This window comes from Pongo abelii, chromosome X, assembly GCF_028885655.2.
Source record: "Pongo abelii isolate AG06213 chromosome X, NHGRI_mPonAbe1-v2.0_pri, whole genome shotgun sequence".
Taxonomy (NCBI): Eukaryota; Metazoa; Chordata; class Mammalia; order Primates; family Hominidae; genus Pongo; species Pongo abelii.
The window spans coordinates 138,442,237-138,464,308 of NC_072008.2; the positions used below are offsets into that span (position 1 = coordinate 138,442,237).

Consider the following 22,072-nt stretch of genomic DNA (forward strand, 5'->3'; position numbering starts at 1 on the left):
TTCTACATTTTGGAGAAAGTTTAAATCTCAATCTCTTTCCCTATCTCAATCTCTCTCTCCCTCTCCCTCCCTCTCTCTCCTGTTTCTCTTTACAGTTAAACTCCCAATTTTCATGGCATGATAATACGTGTGGTCAAAGAACTAAAGCAACTATGTCTCTACTTAAAAACCATTCTATTTATTTGAATGGGAAGTTGAAATAAATGTTTTCAAAAATTCAGTAGAAATAGACTATTGGCCTCCTTTTGCAAAGCAGACTGTAAAAGTGCTGGGAATCTGCTAGAGAAGTTCACAGGTAATTTCACTATTTGATGCAAATTAGTTTTTATACCAATCCAAGCATCAAAGTCCAAAAGAAAGCACAAGTTAGAATGAGTGACAAGCTGGAAGCTAGTTGGTGGAAGAGAGACCACTGCAGGACTTTTTCAGAGAGTAAGGAAAGACACAGCCACATGTCTACATACGTATACTATACTGTTATAAACCAGTGTGTGTGGAGGGGTGAGTACACCTGCACTATGTGTGTGTGTGTGCATGCATGTGTGTGTGTGTGTGTTGTTATTTTTGGACATAGGTGTGGAATCTTATGTCCAATGGTCAAAAAGGAGCTAAAACTACTGACACACTGTATTCAGTACGTGACACAGTTCTTTCCTATATAAAATTGCTAGAGCTTAACACTTCACCTGAAACCCAACTAAACCAGACTTTAGTTATTTAGGGCACTTAGAACTAGCAGCAAAACAATTAACTAGGGCAACAGAAGAGAAAGCTATAAGCAAAGAGCCACAGGAAGTTGTCCATATGCATAGGGCCCAGAGCTTTTTAATAAACAAAAAATTTTGAATAACATAAAGAATCAAGTTCTCCTTTGAAGAAAAACTAAAGAAAGCACATGAGGTGATTTAAAACATTTAAAGTTTGGTGAAAGAAAAGTACTCATAATTATGCACTCTCATTTATTTAAAAATGCATACCAATCTGACTATACTTGGAAGCTGAATGAATATTTATATTGAGGCGGGGCACGGTGGCTGATGCCTGTAATCTCAGCACTTTGGGAGGCCGAGGTGGGTGGATCATCTGAGGTCAGGAGTTCGAGACCAGCCTGACCAACATGGTGAAACTCCGTCCCTACTAAAAATACAAAAATTAGTTGGGGATGGTGGCTCACGACTGTAGTCCCAGCTACTCCGGAGGCTGAGGCAGGAGAATCACTTGAACCCGGGCAGGGCAGAGCTTGCAGTGAGCAGAGATCACACCACTGCACTCCAGCCTGGGTGACAGAGCGATACCCCGTCTCAAAAAACAAACAAACAAAAAGAATATTTACATTGACCATTTTAATCATTAATTTTCATTAAAAAATAGAATTCAGTTGTGTACTATAAACCTATTCTCATTGTTATCCACACATGGCAAGCCCAGATGGTTACAACTTACAACCACGCACCACCTAGTGGCAGATAACAGAATTGCAAGCATAGTGGCTAGTTAAGGAGTTTCGCACACAATTAAAAAAAAAAATGTATCCCATAAAATGTTAAGAAATTACTAAAACCACGCCTTTTCAATGACTGCTTTTTCTCATTCTGTGGTATTTAAGATATACAGATTATTAGAACTGAATCAATTGCATAGCAATTCCTATCACTGTGTAAGATTTAGAAATAAATAGATTTCTCATTTATAATCTATCAAACAAACATGATCTGTGTATGTGCCAAAGTTAACAAAGGTTAAGCCATCACTGTCCCTAAAAAATTTGTCTGCAATTTTTAAGGAGTTAGGGGAGAATAATGTGGCATGAGATTATGAACATAAAAAATGGATGTATGAGAAAAATAGCTTTTCTTCCTCTGTTTTATGAAAAGATAAAGCACAATATTGTCGGAAATCAATAGAAATATGAAATAGATTCATTTAATGAAAATACTGAATTACTTTTTTAATTGTGGTTACTAAAAACCACTTTTGATAGAAACCATTTCAAAATACAAGTCCTTGTTTTTGTCTTGGTAAACAGCATATCATAAACGGAATTAAAACTTTCTCTCATTACTAAAGAACGTGGTTATACTTTTCTTAACATTGAATCCTTGGTAAATTCAAATTTTTCCTAATAATCAAATACAAATAAAACTTCTGTCGACTGTGGGTTTCAGACAGTTGGGTTCTACTTAATATTTCAATGCACCTGAGAAAATGTTATCAGTAGCCCTCAGTGAAAAGAAATAATGTGATCATACAATGTAAATAAATATGATGCTAAGTTAAAATCAAGAATATCTTCTCCTCACAATTGCAAAGGTTGATAAAATAACAGTAAAGAATGAAGGGGCTCTTGGTTTTCACATCTAGGTGGGAACTCAGAAGTGAAACTTAAAACACCAAAAAAACATTAATTCCATATACCATTTCTTTACGAGCTTATTCGGGCCAATAGAAAAATCAGCAAGACCATTAGTGGTAAGTGGAATGGTGCTGTATCAACTAAAGATGTAACCACACAAATGTCTTATTGTATTGACTATCCAAATACATTTTATATGCTAAGGAGAGGTAAGAAGAGCTTGTTTTAAAAACCATCTGGCCGGGTGCGGTGGCTCACACCTGTAATCCTGCACTTTGGGAGGCCAAGGCACGTGGATCACTTGAGATCAGGAGTTCGAGACCAGCCTGGCCAACATGGTTAAACCCTCATCTCTACTAAAAATAGAAATAAAAATTAGCTGGGCATGGTGGCATACATGTGTTATCCCAGCTACTTGGGAGGCTGAGGCAGGAGAATCACTTGAACCCGGGAGGCAGAGGTTGCAGTGAGCTGAGATTGCTCCATTGCACTACAGCTTGGGTGACAGAGCAGGACTCCATCTCAAAGTAAATAAATAAATAATAAAAACTTTTAGAAAAGGGAAGTAAAATGGACTTTTTGGTGCTAAGCACATAGTAGGTTTTCAAAAATATATTAGCATACATAGGATTCTAATATACAGGCTATCAAAAAGCTTACCTCAGGTAAATTACTGTGTGTGTGCACATTTGAACATAGAAAACTCTAGGGCACATCTTGTAAGCTGTAAGCTGCTATGTATTTATTTTGTTATGGTAGTGGTAATACTTTTAAATAAATTGGAATATTTGTTGCTCATTACACTATGAATGGTACAAAGCTAAACTTAACTTTAAAAGCTATGATTCTGGAAACAATACATGTGGTTGTTGGCACACACAAGTAACATTTATATCTGTATAATATTATCTTCTCTGTATTATAGCACAGGGTATTGTGAGCATTCACATTCACACAGCACTTGAAAATCCTCATATGATAAGCAAGTATTATTGATATTTTTTAAAAGTTACACTGGTAAATTGAACCTTAAAAAGTTAGTGTTCTTCATCTTTGTTCTTCTTTTAGTCCACATTTCTATTTTTAAATAATGCACAAATATTTTGAAGCATATATGATATTGATGACAGAAAAATAATTTTCCCTCCAAATACAAATGCATATTTATAAAAAAGTAAAAGGTGTACATGTAAACATTCAATGGTGACACCAGTTCATTTTAGACATTTCCTGAACAGGCTCCCTTATACTGTTATCACTGAGATATCTAATAATTCTTCAATCATATTTCTTTGAAAAAAGAGACTAAGAAGATTAATATTATGTGTTCTTTTACCTCACAAACAAACTCTATGAGTTTGGAAGTATTTTCACTGAGAGCAGATACTTACTTACGATGCTGACACTGGTCCCAAAATAATTTTCTCACTGTGATAATTTATATGACAAATAATTTTGATTAATATTGCAAACCCATCATATACTACAAAAGTCCCTAAGTTCACATACAGTTCTTATTACAACACTTCATTTATTGGAAAAATGTCAGGCAAGGAGATCAATAAGAATAAAATTTCAAAAAACAAAAAACCCTTATAAATTAATATTTGTCTCTTTTAATCAATCTTTGGAAATATTTCTGAAGTGATTTGTAAAACGTTGTTCCCCCTTAGACATAAGACAGTGAAAAAAGTAATGCTTTTTCTGATAATTCTAGGTTATCATTAGAAAGAAACTTTAGTAATGCCTTGAAGGATATATTGGGCACTTTGTTAAACGGCCCCAAATGCCTGTGTTTTTGGTGTCTTCATTTCCACTTTTTACAGTTTGTCTATCTTCTTCCTCACTGGCAGCTATTTATTGGCCATGACTTCACTATGCCTCTGCCTCTATTAATTCCCCCACAAACACATTGATTAAATTTCTGTGGTTTGCAAAGTTACATTCAATCAAATAAACTGTAGCAAACAATTGCTTTGTGTAAGGTATTGAATCAAGAGTCTTTAAGATTTGGGTCTTAAAATATAAATGACATGGGCTCTTGAGTGGTCTTAGAGAGGGCCTTGGGAGGTTCCCTATGAGTATGTTTTAAATGCTTTAAAAGGGCCTGGACTTCATGAGATCTATAGTGTCTGTTAGAAGCTGAGGTCTGGAAGTAGTATGCCATTTCTTTATGGGATACAGCTCTTCTCTCAGAAGTCTAGCTGATGTTTAGGAAGCAATCTGGGAAAAACTGTTCGGCAAAAGGCTGTGAATGTCACAGAGCACCAATGGCCTGGTCGGTGAGGCAGGGGGCTGACCTCATGGTAAACCATGAGCCAGGAATGACACTCAAAATGTTAAACAATTCTTATAGCATGGTCACAGGCAAATCAAGACTGATGGTGTTCTGCCAAGTGTTGCCATATTTGTTGCTGAATCATGGGGGGTTGTCAGGGAGTGAGCATTGGAAAGGGTACTGTAGGCAGTATCTATTTACCAACCAGTAAGGAAGTATTTCAATAAATATTCAATACTATTCAACACTATATGGCCATACACATGCATACTATCAGACTACTACCACACATTCAAATCCCTTGACATTATATGCACAAACTGAAGCGATATACAAGAGCTTAGTTGGACTTGAGTCATTGAGCAAGAGGGAGGATTAGATTTTCCAGGAAGCCAACTAGGAGAAAGCATAGTTTGCATGCCTAGAGAGAGACACAGCCCTCCTTAAGTCTAAAATATGACTAAAAGGCATGCCAATAATTAGGAAATACAAGGAAACTGGTTATTGCTGTTTCTGTTTATTTATCTTAGTAAAAGCTCTGGAGAATTAGTCACTGAACACATTAAAATTTCTAGAGATAATTACAGCAGGTTATAAAGACTATTTGTTGGTAAGTTTGTAAACTTACCAACTTGTGCATTTTATTTAAGGGAAGTTCTGATTAAAAATTAATAATGATAATACATATAAGAACTATCATTAACTCATTTTCTTACTGGTGCTGAGGAAACTTTCTTGTGGATACAACAGTAATATGTCTACATTTAACAGCAATATATTTACATTTAATGGCAAAGATAAAATTGTGATCTAAGTGCAATGAGACATTGTTAACAACTTGGTCCCAAAAGGTTAAAAGTGCAAAGTGAATCTCCTGTAAACCCTAGACTAAATCGCACATAGTATAGCATCTTGTCCCAACAGGCTTCTGTTTTTCTGTGCCAAACTAGCTCCATCCCTCTTTTAGGCCATTTTCAATGTTTATACTTCTGCTTAATCCTGAAAATGACTATATATCATCACTGTACCGGAAATAATAAATATGAAGCAATATTGAAAGATGAAAGGTTATTAGTAACCTGCATCTGCACTAAGACAAAAACAATAATCTCAATGTTAATTTGTTATTATTCTAAATTACTTTGTATGTGTCAATTTTTGACCAAGCAGAACTCCCAAACACTGCCAAAAACATTTATCAGCAAGGGAGACTGCAAGTCACCACTGAATTGTGGTCCCTAGACAGCATATTGGCCAATGATGCTACTGGCTGACTAAAATAAAATGCCCTTGTAAATCACAAGACTGGCAAACAGAATGGCATCAGTGCAGTCAAGAAGTGTAAATCCAACCCTGTTTATGCTTTATTTCCTGTGGATTTGTAACTATGCATCAAACATTTTAAAAGCACTGATCCTTTGGCATGAAATAATGTGTGAGCTATAGAGATTTTATCAAGCTAACTGATAGGAGATAGGCATGTGACATTATAAAACTCTGTGACCACGCAAAAGGAGCAGAAAGGAATGTCAACCGTGACCTCTTATTTTCAAGTACAGATACCAGAAAATCTAGTTGGCTTTTGGTGTGAGAACACTCAAAAACTATAGGTCCCTGTAAAAGGAACATTCAATTTCCAATGACTTGAATGTCATTTAACGGTGAGTGTGTATGATTTATGAAGACCAGACTAATAAAACATAGCATTTCAGTTGAATTGAAAATATAACAACAGAGAATATGCACGTGTTTTCCATGTGCAAGGCACTATTTTTAGCATACTCATATATATTAATTCATTTACTGCTCATAACTATCCTGTAAGGCAGGTTCCATTACTGTACCCATTTCACAGATGAGGAAACTGAGACACAGAGAGGCTAAGTAACTTGGTTCAAGATTACGCAGCAGATAAGTGGAAGAGCCAGGATCAAATTCAGGCATGTTCCAAAATGCTTACTGTCAGTCACCACTCTGTACTGCCTCTAATGGGCACAAAAGTATATAAACATAATCTAAAATTTATACATGTTTGTTACCAGAGATTTTGGCACATTAAAAATCCAAGTATTTTCTATAAAATAATAAAGATTACTCAAAGTTCTATTACAATATAGTATCATTTCTGGAGGTGCCAAGGAATGTTAACAGCTCTATTTAAGTTTTATTTACAAACTATGTAATTGTACTGTATGGATTTGATGTCAAAATATATGGGCATTTGGTAGATTAGAAAAATGCAATTTAATTTCACTGTGTTAGTAAAAAGTGAGCATCTTGTTATTGGATGTGTTCAAATATAGAGAAGAATACCGTGGATGGGGTATGCATATCAGATAAGTGAATGAACTAGATCCAGACACAGAACTATACTTAGGGTTTCAGCATCCCCATCAAACATGTCTGCCCATCTCCACCTCAACATTTGTCACACTGTAGTGTAACTCCTGCTTAGCTGTCTGGCTGACTGTGAGCTCCTTGAGGACACATCTTCATCTCCAGTGTCTGGCTCAATACTACATACAAATAAGTTGTCAACAAGTACATGTTAAACCAATGGAAGTCGTGAGCATCTGTCATATGGAAGACATTGTGCTAGATGTTGGGAAGGCAATGATTTGGTCCACATGTAAGGCAGCATGGCCAAGTGCCCAGTAAATAGTGGGACCAAAAAGGAAGGCATCTGTAAGAACAGAGATAGTTGATGTGGGTCTTCAGGTAAGAAATCGACTGTTCCCATAAAGATCAAAGAATAAGTGGAATCCAAAGCTATTCCAATCCATTGCCTCTGTTTAAAAATATATCCACAATCCCCTCAATTTAGCTATTGATTAAATTTGTAATTCTAAAATGGGAATAATATAACATATATCATATCTAAGTCAGTACAATTCTTAATAACAGCTTTATTGCAATAAAATTCACATACCATAAAATTCACCCTTTGAAAAAGTATTAATTCAGTGATTTTTAGTATTATTTAATAATATCTGCAACCATCACTACAGTCAATTTTATAACACTTTTACTCCCCCACCAAAGAAACCCCATTCCTCTTAGGCTGTGCTCCCACCCCTTCTTCCCTAAGCAGCCACTAACACTAATCTGCTTTCTTGTCCCTGAATTCGCCTTTTCTGGACATTTCATATAAATTGAATCATATCGTAGGTAGCCTTTTGTGTCTGCCTTTTTTCATTTAATACAATGTTTTTAAGGTTCGTCCATGTTGTAGCATGTATTCCATTCCTTTCTATTCCTGAATATTATTCCGTTGTATGGGTATGCCACGTTTTGCTTACCTGTTCATTAGTTGGTGGACATTTGGGCTATTTCCACTTTTCGCCTTTGTGACTAAATCAGTACAATTTTAAAACAACATGATTAGGCTAAAGAAGGACATCTAAGGCAATAAAGGTAATGCTTTGTGAGGCTCAATTTATAGAAAAAATGTCTAATTCACTTACATTAACACTAAAATTAATTACTTACATGATCAGTTATATCCTCAGCACCTAGAAACATGGCTGACTCATAATATGTGCTCAATGAAGTATGTTGAATGAATAACAAATGCAAAAACAAAAAAAAACCACAAAAACAAAAAAACTGAAAGGGGGATGAAAAAGAGAGTGAAATAGGAAAGTCCTAGGGAGCCAAATATCAGGGAAAAATCAAGCTGTAATTTCAAAAATGCTATAGTTCCTCTAGACATTTAACAGTTTACATTAAAGTCTCCTAAATGAGACATTCCTAGAAAAATATCAGGAACTACCTCTGGTAAATAATAGTAAATCCCACCATAATACAACTTTTAAAAGTCTGAAACATTTAGGGTTGCTATTACTGACAATATTGTGCCGAACAGTCTTATTCTGTACAAATGTATTATTAATCAAATGATGCTTTCCCCCCTCCACTTCTAACAGTTTATAATCCTATAATTTGGAAGTGAATTGTAATGTCTGTTGCATCTGGTGGTTCCCGATGTTACTTCATTCAAGCAGCACTATCTTTATCCAGTGCCCAATCCTAGATGGCTAATACACTGTGGAAGAGACAAGCAGCAAACTCAAGTTCCCAATCAAACCTTTTTTTATATTTCCATAATATAACCATGGGGATTATAGGCATAGACCAATGTTAGAGCATTAAGTTCAAGTTTTGATGCTACTGTTTACTAGCAGAATGTCCTTTGGCATGCTGCTTCCTCTCTCTGAGCCCCATGTTCCCCATCTGTAAAAAGGAGATAAATAAGAACACTAAATTCACAGGTTGCTGTGAGGATTAGATGAGATAACATGTGCAAAGTGCTTACCACAGAGACTAGCACAGAGTAAGTAGCTGTTACTGTTAGAAAAAAGTACAAAATTACATCACCTCTTCCCGCCACTTCTTAATATGATATCAATTATTTTCCATTTTTTCTCCCTAGTGGATAGTTCTACAGTTAGACCCACTCTGAAACTAAAAACTGGCTATCAATTAATATTACATTAAAATAAAAAGATATGATTAAATGATTTATTTTAGGTCAGTTATTATGAGGGAAAACACAATTGAAAAATTTTCACAACTGCTACACATCTATAATATAACTGGGCCAGGTGCAGTGACTCACGCCTGTAATCCCAACACTTTGGGAGGCTGAGGCAGAAGGATCACTTGAGCCCAGGAGTTCAAGACCAGCCTGGGCAATACAGCAGACCCTGTCTATAAAAAAAATTATTTTTAACTAGCCAAGCATGGTGGCACATGCCTCTGGTGCCAGCTAGCTACTCAAGAGGCTGAGGTGGGAGGATTGCTTGACCCCAGGAGTTTGAGACTACAGTGAGCTATGATCGTGCCACTGGCACTGCAGCCTGGGCCACAGAGTGAGACCTCCTTTTTGTAAAATAAAAGTAAATAAAAATACAATATAACTGCAAGCTACTACATAACTGTGGTTTAAATATAAGTTAAAGATGTTCCTATGTTTATTTGTGTGTGTACATGCTGCAGGGGGGAAGGGAAGATATTTAGCACTTAGGATGCCCTGTTATAAAGTCATAATACATATGTAGTCTGTAAATACACTTTGCAAACAAAAAGAAGACTTGCTATCTAATATATTTTGTTGCTGAAGCAATTTTCCAAGATTATAAGTATAGTGATTTCCTGGGCTAAGATTGCTTTGGGAGGATGCCAGCATTGATATGCTATAGAAGGTTAACTGCAGACATCACACACAACTGGTATACTGAACTTTTCTCCATGTATTTTGTAGATTTGCTTTTTTCATGTGAAATTGTGTAGGCTTATTGACTAGAGTCAGATAAATTAGCCCCCTTCCCCTTTGTGCCAACTGCTCTACACATGTTAAGGGAACAATTTTCAATTTGAGTATTAGAAGAATCAAATTCCTGCCAAGAAAAGAGGATACAAAAGTTTGGATGTCAATGTGGATATTTAGGAACATTGATGCTGCACCAGGAACTGGGGCTAAAGAGCTAAATGTGAGCTTACACTTTCAGACAAAAGGGAGTTCTGATGATGTACAGACACAAGAGAAATTGATTGGAATTTGAATTGGAAGAAGTGAATACCTCTCGAAGATCACAAGTCCTTCAAACTAGGCTTCTCTATCTTTGAATAAGGCAAGGTACTTAGCATCCTAAAGTAAATGTTTCTCTCTCTCAACTAAAATGCAGCTGGGCAGATATGGAGGCTTTTTACTGAAAAGCCATTTTAAGACATTTTAAGAGGGATATGTTTGGAAATACTCTCTCATCACTCACTTGTGTCTTCCTTGCTGGAATTTTTCCACTTTAAGCTCAACAAACAAGTCGTCATTTCTTTGGTATTTATTGTAATATTAATCATACAGACACATAACCCCCAAAAGATAACGCAGTAAAAACTTTTGAGGAAAATACACCTTTTCTATAGGTTTCCCATTTTAATTCTCTTAATTTCATTGTGTAAAACTTGTTAAAAATACTATTTTACAGAGGAAAAGGATTCTAAGAATGTTGATTATTGATACTATCCAAACCCAAAAAGGATCTGTTTGCAAATTGAATTTCTTAACTGAATCCAGTAAATAATCATCATAATATTAAACCAGAGAGCAGATCCTGAAAGAGGGACTAAGATTCCTATGAGGTGTAGCTAATTGGTAACACAGAACATGGACTTTGAGGGGATATTACACTAAATTAATTAGTTCAGAGATGCACTGAGTTCACAACTTGATTACAGGGCTGGCTGATTCCCTCAAAACAATAGCCTTAATTTAAACCAACCATATAAACTTGCCTTCCTTTGCAATCCTTCCAATTATCAAGCAAACAGTTGCAAATCGTTGATCACAGGCTTAATAAGCTCATTCATGCTATTATTTCAGAATTTAAACCTGCTGAATATTTTTACTTCAACAAAGTAAAACCATATCCTCCATAATCTAAATGTAAAGCCATTTGATTTGCTTCTCTGTATAGGATACTATAAAAATCTATTTTCTCCAGTATAAAATGATAAAGAATGTATACTAGAAACCATAAACAAAAAATTAAAAGCAAAATTCCTGTATTCATTTTAGAAATGCATTTAAGAAACATTTTTCTCTAGCATTGGGGGAAATATTTTAATCTAAAGTCCTGTTGATTTTGTGCAATGTGTTCTCTTGGCATGAAGATGCCGTTAATCTACTTTGATTCCTATTGATAGAGTATTCTTAAATTCTTATCAACAAGTAATATTTGCACAGTAACTTGAAATGCAGCATAAAAAGCTAAGAGCTGAAATTTAGAAGAATAAACACACGCACACACACACACGCACACAAAAAAACCCATATATATATATGTTTATATATATTTTTAGGAATGTAGCCTTAATGCAATTTAATTCTCAGAATGTGGTATTTGTTTCAACCTCAATTCTCAGGCATTCCACCTAATATATCTTTTTTATCCTAGAACATGTGGCAAAATAAACAGTTTTGAAAATGCTGGTTTAGATCATTAGTATCTCTACAATATAACTTCAAAGATTTAAGTTTTTCAATGTATTTGCATTGAAAATTTGCATCGTTTTCCGCTTCAGAGTAAAAAGAAATTTGCAGAATCTCAGAGCAGCAACACCTTTTGTTTGACTAGAATCAACCTAGACATTAAATTCAAAGCTTAAGGTAGAGAAGGTAGAGATATTTTCTACCAATAATCATAAGCTTCTAAGAAAAGAGGAAATAAATATATTCTTCTAGATGGGAGAAAGGGGATGGTGATTAAATTGAGGGGAATTGAACCAGACATGGGTTTTTTTAAATTATTTTTACAAGTTGAAATATAAAATCCATGAAAAACTGAAGTTGTCAGATGCAATATAAGGGAAGTAATGTCTATGGTAAATTTCCAAATTTATGAAAAACACTGAATCCTACTGTAAAGGCAGATCAGAGCAAAAGTATATCCTCTATAGTTATATTTGAATTCTCATTTTTATAGCTTTCCCCAACCCTCTCTTTCATTTTCATTGAGCATGTGCTGTAAAAAGATGTCAGTCACATTTTCACTATTTCAGTAGCACTGTCTTGCCTCTGAAGCCATTTAAAAATAATCCTATCTGTTATTTTGGCTGAATTCCACCATCTTTCCCCCTCCTCCTTTTTTGTTTTTGGTTGCACCTATCCCAGTTCTTTTATGACAACCCTAATCCTCTACCTTAAAGGCAAAAAGAATAAAGAGGACCGAAAATTCAGGCTCACCAGAGTTCTGCATGAATTACTTGATCAGACTGCACAATTAATAGTGTGCATATTAACAGAAATGTTGGGCAAGTAGGGTAGCCACTCAGAACATATTCCATGCTTGACAGACATTTTCAATATTCTCTTCTGCTTCCTTCTCATCAGCCAGTAAGCACATCTAAGTCATCTCTATCCTAATAAGAAAACCCTTCCTTCCTTTGATGCAATTTCCTTTTTAAGTTCCAACATATCTCATCCTTCATCATCATATATCTGAAAAAAGTCATCATTACCACTTTCACTTTCCAACTTTTTACTTACTCCTCAACCCACTGGAAACCAGCTTCTTGGCTCTCAAAAATCACCAACAACCTTTTCAATGCCAAAACCAGTGGCCTCAACTTACATAATTCCTATGGTATTTGTTGATTGCTCCCTCCTTTTAGAGACTTTCTTTGCCCTTTGCTTCTATAACAAAAAAATCCTCCTGTGTTGCTCAACTTGGGCTGTCCTGGCCACTCCTAGGGGTGAGGGATTAACTTCCAACGACTTGCCCTGTTATTTTCTCTGCATTCTGGACAAGTTTAATCCAATTTTGTTCTAGATTTTTCTACATGGCTTTCACTAGCACTTAACTCCACATCATTTCACACTCCTGACCCCTCACTCTTCATCCACCTCTCAAGCCTCTTCCTCTGTTTCTCCTATCCTACTGTAGCACCATCCATCAAATAGTGAAAGCAGCCTTTTGCTACATCAAGACGGGTAACAGATTAGTGTTGGCTTGATTTATAATGAAATAAATATCTTCACAGATGGAAGAGGCAGGCCATGGGCCATTAGATGGTTCCCAAATGATGAAGCAAGACAGAGAAGAAATGATTGTGTGTTGGGGGGTGTGTTTTATATAAAAAGTGAGCAGGGACTTGAGGATGCAATTTTTAGCCTGATATCTATTAGATGCCAAAGACAGTATTTGCCTGGCTAGAACCAACTATATTTCATAACTTAAAAAAACTGTCATAACAAAATGAAAGTACCTAGCAGAGCATCTGGCACACAGTAATTGTTCAATAAATGTCAGTTGACTCTGAATAAACACCTATTACAGGACGTTTTTATTGGGTGTGAAAATGGGGGTTCAAATTTTATTCCTATATATAAACTCCTGCCTACAGATACTAAGATTGATTTAAAAGTATAATACATTCCTGGAGGTGAAGGTGGTTGTAAACACTGTTTCTCCTGCCACCCAAGTGCTACAAGAGCCAAAGTCAAACTGCCTGGGCCTGCCAGCATAAGGAAATGTCAAGGGAAGTCTCAGGCCTCTAACATCTTACATGGTTAAATTCTATACCATTATTCACACCAAGGCAATCAGAAAGGGACCCTTAACAGCACAGAACCCATAGATTTTTACTGTATTTTCTGACTTCCTATTTCTTAAGTCTTTCCTGCTCTAGAAAGCAAAAAGTATAAAGTCTCAGAAGTCTGGATGCGTGCTTCACAAGAGTCTCCTTATAGGGATCCAAGGAAACCCTACTTATTTTCACTTAAAAAACCTGCCATTTCAAGAGGGTTTTATTTTCTTCTGTTTTAATGATTATCCAACACGAGGAATAATATGAGCCAGAGCTCCTCTCCTGGATCCGAGATGATCAAGTGTTTTTTTCAATATGATTATATTTATTTTTATTTTTTTAAATGTTGTGAGTACATAGAAGGTGTATATATTTTGTTTTCCTTATGTCCAAATCATTGCAGGCTTCCTGAGAGTGCTAATTGTTGCAATTCTTGGGAACAAGGGGTTTCCCTCACTTACTAGTTCAGGGAAAACTCTGCTAACAGCAATACAGCATTTCAACCTTCTTTCGGATTTCATGAAAATGAGGAATGTGGTATAAGGAATTCCCCAAACAAAATGTTAGGAAACCATGAAGCTCTTTCTCTCCTTCCTTCCTCCTCCTCCATTCTACAAGAAAGTTTGCCTTGACAGTCTCATTGCCTACTGAAGGAAATTTCCACTTACAATAAACAAAACAAACTCACCTGTCAAAGGTCTTGAGTTCCGTGTATACCTTAAAGTTTCAAATGTAATATTACATAAAACGTCATATTTCCCAGACAGCCTGATGAAAGTTAGAATGCTGCATGAAATGAATGATAAGTTGGTGTTTAGTTGGCTTGAGCACTCCCTCTCACAGAGCTTTTGCTTATCACTATTAATTTGTCAAGCATCCCATAACAAATAAATCCCAGAAGGCTAACGTGATAAAGGCAGCTGACACCCAAAACAATGACTGATTTTGTTTGCCTAAAACAGTCAACTACATGCTTGTTACAGCTGAAAATCCTGAATAACTCACACTCAAACCCCCCACACCTTATTCAACTGACTGTATACTACTCTGTAAATGTTTACAGTGAAACAGATGCTTATAGGCAAAGGTATCCTATAACCCCCCAAAATATGTATTACTGCTTTCTAAAAAGCTTTAACATCAGAATAAGAAAGAATTAAAACCTTTAACTCTCAGGATCAGAGCATGTATGCAATTTCACCCTTCAACATTTTTTAGTTTTTATTGTCATAAACAAAATAATGTATATAACGGGTTTTGTTAGTGATGATGTAACCCTTTATTATGGTCCTTAATTTGTTTTATATCTCATTTCATAAATCGATTGCTAATCACACAATCAGTAGATGTGTAAGTCTTTTTCTATCCTTAATCTTTAAATGTACTATATCTGAGGAGGGAGATACAAACTCACAATGACAGAGTTTAGTCACTAACTCATAAGAAGCTGACATTACATTTTCAGAGCAGTAACTTCAGTTTAACATTTAAATATCTATAAAGCCTTATTGCATGTCAAGTCGCAAAGCTGAGGAAGCAACAGTGCTTTAAGGCTCTGAAGGATGTCCACAGGAAGAGACCTTTGGGAATGAATTCAATATGTCCCAGGCAGAAAGAGATTTAATGACAACGGGAGGGAACTGCAGGAGAGGTGAGGGTGAAGACAAACTCCTCATGATCCTACTGGAGATGCAATAGTACCCCCAGAAGGCAATATTTTCCTCCCCCTGACAATTATTTAATTCTAAGGAATATGCACAAATTGGCCAGACTTCTAAGGCCAGACTTCTCCTAATGGGTTGCATTCAGTAGTTAATCTCTTATCTGTTCATGTGAGTAAATCTTATTTTTTCCTACTACTAGGCTCAATACTCATTAGTACAAAAAAAGTGATTGGAAAGACTATGTGGCTATTTTCTTCTTTATTTCTGTAATCATTCCCATTAATATTTTAGGTATATTTAACAGACTTTCAGCTTATGCCTCATTTACAATTTTAAAATTCATTTTAAAGTGTGCCTTTGTTCACCGCAGAAAAAACAGACACCCACAGGTTTTTTTCCAGCATAAACATTTATATTTATTTATGAATCAGCTTGTTTTCTTCTTGCAAACACATTCTCTCTTGCTATGACCATTTTTGATTTATGAAAATCAAAAACAATTTTTGAGCCCTTTAACTTATATTTAACTCAGTAAAATGAGCTTGATTTTCTTCCAACATTTAAAATTTTTGGATAATTCTTTTGCCATTCGAGGCACCTCACACCTAATTGTCCCAAGATTTTTAGTTGTCATTTTGTTGTTGTTGTCGTTGTTAAACATCCTTTTTTGGCTTTTGTTCCCAAACAGTTTTATTTTCAGTGTCCTAATGTTCTAGCAATACCACTTAGTAAATACATAATATATAAAGTTTCTGCCTTCAGGATGGCAAAATACCTTGGACATTAAATCTTATAGCACATCTATAGCAATATCTTACTGTTCAGTTTGAAAAGCAGACACATAACTATCAGGGTACTGAACCAACAGCACTAGGTATGTTATCACGAAAGCCCGCAGCATCCCTTGACCATCTTCCCTTCAAAAAAGAGAGGAAAAATATTTCTGACACAGAAATAACATCCACTAAAACACTGACTTTTAAACCTTTCTGACAGCAACAAATGGTAAGAAACACACTTTACATCCTAACTCAGTAATATGTGCATGGATTTGAAATAACAGTCTCACCCAAAATATCTAATCTTACTACATGACACATGTTGATATTTTCTTACTGTCTGTTTAATGCAATTCTGTTTAATAGAAATGCTAGTCACAACCTACTAAATGGATTTCATTATGCACTAATGAGTTGTTGCCTACCACTTGAAAATTACAATGATAGAATAAATAGGCTTTTCTAATACCACAAGGTAATGCTGTTGGCTCCAAATACAGTAGAGTAAACCCATATTAATTTTGACACCGCTAGTTCAGATTGTGATAACTGAACCTGAACCAGCTTGAAATATGTATTTTAGATTACCTATAAAGAAAGGTTTTGCTAAACAAAATAATAACGTCCAGGCCCGGCACGGTGGCTCACGCCTGTAATCCCAGCACTTTGGGAGGCCAAGGCAGGCAGATCACCTGAGGCAGGAGTTCAAGACCAGCCTGGCCAACATGGTGAAACCCCATCTCTACTAAAAATACAAAAATTAGCATGGTATGGTGGTGGGTGCCCATAATCCCAGCTACTTGGGAGGCTGAGGCAGGAGAATCGCTTGAACCTAGGAGGCAGAGGTTGCAGTGAGCTGAGATTGTACCACTGCACTCTAGCCTGGGCAAAAGAGTGAGACTTCAACTCCAAAAATAAAAATAAATAAATAAACCCATACATACATACATACAGCTGTGTTGCTAATTATAAATGTTTGTAAATATTCAGGCCAATCTACTTACAAAAAACGCTGTTTGTTCTTAGTGCAAACCAGTTTCTAAATCGAATACGGTCTTTCATCTGAGCTTTCAAAATTTTAGTGTACCTTAACATTCAAACTCAAAAATGCTCAAAAATTAAATTCATATTTTGAAATATATATTTTTTCGTTCATCAGCCACTTTTTTGTTTATCATCTAATAATAATAACAGTAATGAGTATACGGTTTATTTGTGGAACATTTTAAACTTCAGAAAACCCTTTCACTTTTGTGAACTGGTAATGACCAGCAATCCCTGGATTACTGAATATTTAAAAAGCATGTAATGACATTTGCCAGACTCAAAAATGAAACTTAATATTTGGTTTGTTCTGCATGTAACATATTACTCAATCCCATGAAGAAATGCAGGTGTCTGGCCATCAATGATTGCCTCTATTTCAGAGATTCAGCCCACCCCTGCCATCCCCCCACCAAATTTGGAAGATATGAAAGAAATTTAAATTTCAAAATAAAGGACCAAGCCAAGCCGTGGCATCAGGGGAGTTGGGGGTGGGGGGCGCTGTCACATAGCCTCCTTTATATGGAGGTACCTACCAAAGAACTCAGAACAGATGTTTGTCTTTTATAAACATTTAACTTTTTAGCAAATTGAAGGCTTAGGAAGCTAAGGGAGTGAAGGGCAGGCCAGGAAGTCAGGGATTCCTGGATGTGAACCCAGCCTCGATCTTATTCTGTTTTTGCTCTAAATCAATGCCAAACTCTTCACACCTCAGCTGCTTTATAGCAGGCAAGAATTATACTGAGGACAAAACTGTTTCCTGGAAATGTCATGGGTTAAATGATTACTATTACAGCCCTCAATGGTACTTCCACAAAAGGCAAAGCACTCTTCATGTATATTATTTATCTTGATTATATTAGGAGATCAAAGCAAAATATCTGTAACCTGCTAAACTGACCCTGAAAACAAACCATTCTTTCCATGCCTTTCCAAGTTTTTGTCCACTTTACTAATGATCAGTTATTCAACCAATTAGGAAACTCAATCATGTGATCTTAAAGGTTTTCAAGTAGCTGTAACACCTCTGAGTTAAGAATTATCTGGCAGACATTAATGGCAAGTTCAGGGCCCTCAACTTTATTTGGCCAGTCTCTATTGGACCATCGACCTATAGGAAATGCCCTCCTATCAAAGGTCCGATTTGGCAACCTATGGGAAAGAAGTAGTTTGTCCCTGTTAGGAAAAGTAGCTCCATTCTCCATATGGATGAGGAGGCACCACATCCATACCCAGCTCTGCCCATGGTGCTCTGGGCTCTTCAAAGGGCAGAATGTGGTTTCACTTTCTCCCCACTGCTTCATGAGAAAAGCAGCCTGGTTGCTTCCTGGCATTTAATGAATGGTCCTCTTTCCATGGATTTGGACTGTTGGTCCTTCCAACCAGTCATTAGCTGGCAGGAAATGCCCTCCTCAGCAATCACTATTGTGTAAATAAAGCCATAAACTTTCGAAGGCCCATGCAATCCCAGACCACAAAGCTGCACGTGTGGGGGGGGAGGGACCTTGATTGTAAAAGCACTGCCTCCCAAATTAAACTCAAACCACATGATACAGTTCATAAAATATACAAAACATGCAGCCCAGTGACAGATTTATTGTGGCCTTACAGAATAAAGAAAAAAAAAAACTCTATATGGAAAACACAGCTACTTTTGACTCAAATAGCCCCCAAACAGGAAGTTACAAGCAAATCAGCCAGCTGTGGCCTCACTAAGTTATGAAGGAGCCCAGTGCAACCAGCATTTCCTGTCATTGCTTGTCACCGTTTCTGAGTGCCTCTGTCTGAACTGTTTTCTTAGATGGCTAAAACTATTACAGAGATTTCTTTGGGGATAGACACAAGGCAACAAGGAGGCCTATTATATGATCTAGGCTTGAAAGTGAAAAATGTAACTTTTATCCAAAAAACATTCACTTAACACAGGTTACAGATTCAGTCACTTGAACCACTGCATTTTAATGAATATTGGAATAAAAGCCCACATTTGTAAAAGCATTTAAAATCAGATCTTAGGTTGCCTAGCTGTTTCCCGTTAATTTAGGATAAATATTCAGAACCACAATTTTCATGTGCCTGATTAGTAAATGACAGAGCTGGAGACTACAATATCCCAGAAATCTAGCTTCTTAGAGTTTCTCTCATCATCATCATCATCATCATCGTCGTCATCCCACAAAATGACTTGCGCAAGTTCAAAGTATGTGCATGTATAAGAGTTCTCTAAATCAAATCACATTTTAGATCCTTTTATGATGATATGATGATGATGATCACACTCTTCACAAAATATGGAGGTACTCTCATCTTTTTTTCAGCACTGTGAAATGCCAAGCCCTAGGACACATCTTTCTAGCCTATCAACTTTTCAATCACAAAAGAGCTTTGGAGGGGGAGTTTCAGTAAGAAAGCAAAAGCATTCTGCCCTGGTATTGTTGCTGCACTGAATCTCAGTGTATCTATATGAATTCCCCAGCAAAACCAGGTGATTAAACATGGGGTAGAGGGGCAACCTGCGAGTCAGTCAAAAGTCCCACCAAAACATGGATGAGCCTGGAGGACATTATGTTACATGAAATAAACCAGGCACAGAAATACAAATACTGCATGTTCTCACTCATATGTGGAAGCTGAAAGAGTTGATCTCATAGAAGCAGTGAGTAAAACAGTGATAACTAGAGCCTGGGAAGGGTGGGGGTTGGGGAATAGCCAAAGGCTGGTTAATGGACACAAAACTATAGCTACATAGGAGGAATAAACTGTAGTGCTTTACAGCACTGTGGGGTGACGATAATAACAATTTAGTTTATGTTTTCAAATAGCTAGAAGAGAGGATTTTGAAAGTTCCCAACACAAAGAAATGACAAATGTTTGAGGTGATGGATATGCTAAATAACCTGATTTGATCATTACATATTGTATGCATGTATTGAAATATCACACTCTACCCCGTAAATATTACAATTATTAAGTGTCAATTAAAAATATACATATAAATTTGTAAAAAGAACTCCCAGATCCTCCCTCTGGTCAATCCACAGGCTTTAGCCCTTCCTCTTCATTTAGATGGGTAACAGTGATTTTCAACTCATCTTCTATGGCGAGTGGGACCTACCCTGAACTTAAGTTTAGAGGCAGACATGGAGCCCTTCACTGCTAATACTGGTCTCCTCCCTGGTTCTGATGTCATGTCTAAATGTCGTGATGACCATTTACCTAAGGCCTCAAATTCACAAACTGCCTCAGATGCAGATGTTTAACACTATCTCCAGATCAGGTTATGTATTTTGACCCCACATTTTCATTTGCATTACAATGTTAATTTAATAAATGTAAACATATAAAGTACACCACAAAAAAGTCCCGCCAAAATCCAAGGTCTTTCTCAAAAAAGGCCCTCCCTTGGGGAGCCTGTCAATCTGAGTCTGGCCTTGACCCTGGCTTCAGAAAGCGAGCAGAGTGCATATTGACACAGCCTCTGTCTGCAGCTGAGGCCGCTGCTATAGGTATTCATGAAACATATCAGATTACACAGGCATGGTACCCCAGTCCCTCCCTAATGATTTTATTTGGAAGTCCTTAAATATAAAATGTAACTCTATAACATGTACTATGTTTCACTTCATATATCTGGGTGAGCTAATAAGGTTTCTCTTCATGTTGTCCAATTACTTGGGGGAAAATGCTGACATAAAGGAGTTGGGATTTTAATTTTTTCTCAAAATCACTTCTGAAAGAAATGCCCCCATCCTTTCTTCAGGATCCTCATGGATCACAGACAGCAAACAATTTTTAAAATATCAATGTACGCTTTAACAAAACAGCACCCCCAACTGGGCCATTATCAAGCGCCTACTTTTCAGAAGACAAATACAAACTCTTCACTTGGGTACTGAGGTTAAATGTGATCTCCACCTCTGTGCCATGGGTCTTGTTGAATTTGTCATTACATATTTTAAATGGAACTCAGAAAAACCAGTGTATAGTATATGAATCCAACCTTAAAGCAACCACCTTAATATTATATATTGTGACAATCCCATTTTCCCCATTGGTAAATTAAGTGAGGAATTATTTCATGAGATACATGTCCAGTTAATATTCTACAGGGTGCTTTTGTTTTGTGTTGTTTTGCTTTCCTGCATAGAAGCTGAGTACTACAAAACAAAAGGTGAAATGTAAGCTCTCTGGTTCTTTCACTCTCTCATTTTGCTAACAGACCACTCCTCCCATGCCACTCTCCAACATAACCTCCTGTTTGGTTACTTTGTACTGCCACATAAGGAGAAATTGCAAGCGCTGAACCTAAAGACTGATTATCCTCTGGACACAAAAGATGACTGTGGTGGATCTGAAATGACAGCTCTTGTCTCTTCTACTGTGTGGACTTTGCTTTCTGGACACAATAAAAAGAGGCGCTATTCATACCTGTATCTTGGTAAGTAAAAACCTATGCAAATCCAGCCTCTAAATAGGCAATCAACATCTGACTGAAAATGAGACAGCTCCCAGTGTCCTTTTTGGATTTTGTCTGTAACTTCATCACTTCCTAAACTATACATGACAGGAGGCATCAGAGTCACAGTATTTCTCATTTTTTTTTATTTTTAATCTGGTGAAACAGTTAAAGAACAGTTTCTATGTAAACATTTCTTTGTAATGAAGACTGATATCCCTGGGATGTGGGGGAGGTATTCTAAATGCAACTACAGGTGAAAGAAAAGTAGCAGCTGGCTTTCAGGCTAGTCCTCAAGGTCTCAGCCCCAAAGCTGGCATTGCTTGCATCTCCCTGGACTTGAGTTGCTACTGTGGCCTCTAGCAGAACAGTCATTCAATCTAGTGTTAAGTCTGCTTATTGGTGTTGATT

At 36.6% G+C, this 22,072-nt stretch overlaps 1 protein-coding gene across 7 annotated transcripts in view; it reads right to left on the bottom strand.

Moving 5' to 3' along the window:
* The window catches only part of MBNL3 (muscleblind like splicing regulator 3), a 122,549-nt gene that overhangs the window by 94,694 nt on the left and 5,783 nt on the right, over nucleotides 1-22,072 (bottom strand). The window contains exon 2 of one of the 7 annotated variants that reach the window (XM_054545071.2): nucleotides 14,407-14,504. The exons of the other annotated variants lie outside the window; for them this stretch is intronic. The gene's annotated coding sequence lies outside the window, so the exon portion shown is untranslated. The remainder of the gene's footprint in view (nucleotides 1-14,406; nucleotides 14,505-22,072) is intronic. 7 annotated transcript variants of the gene reach the window in all.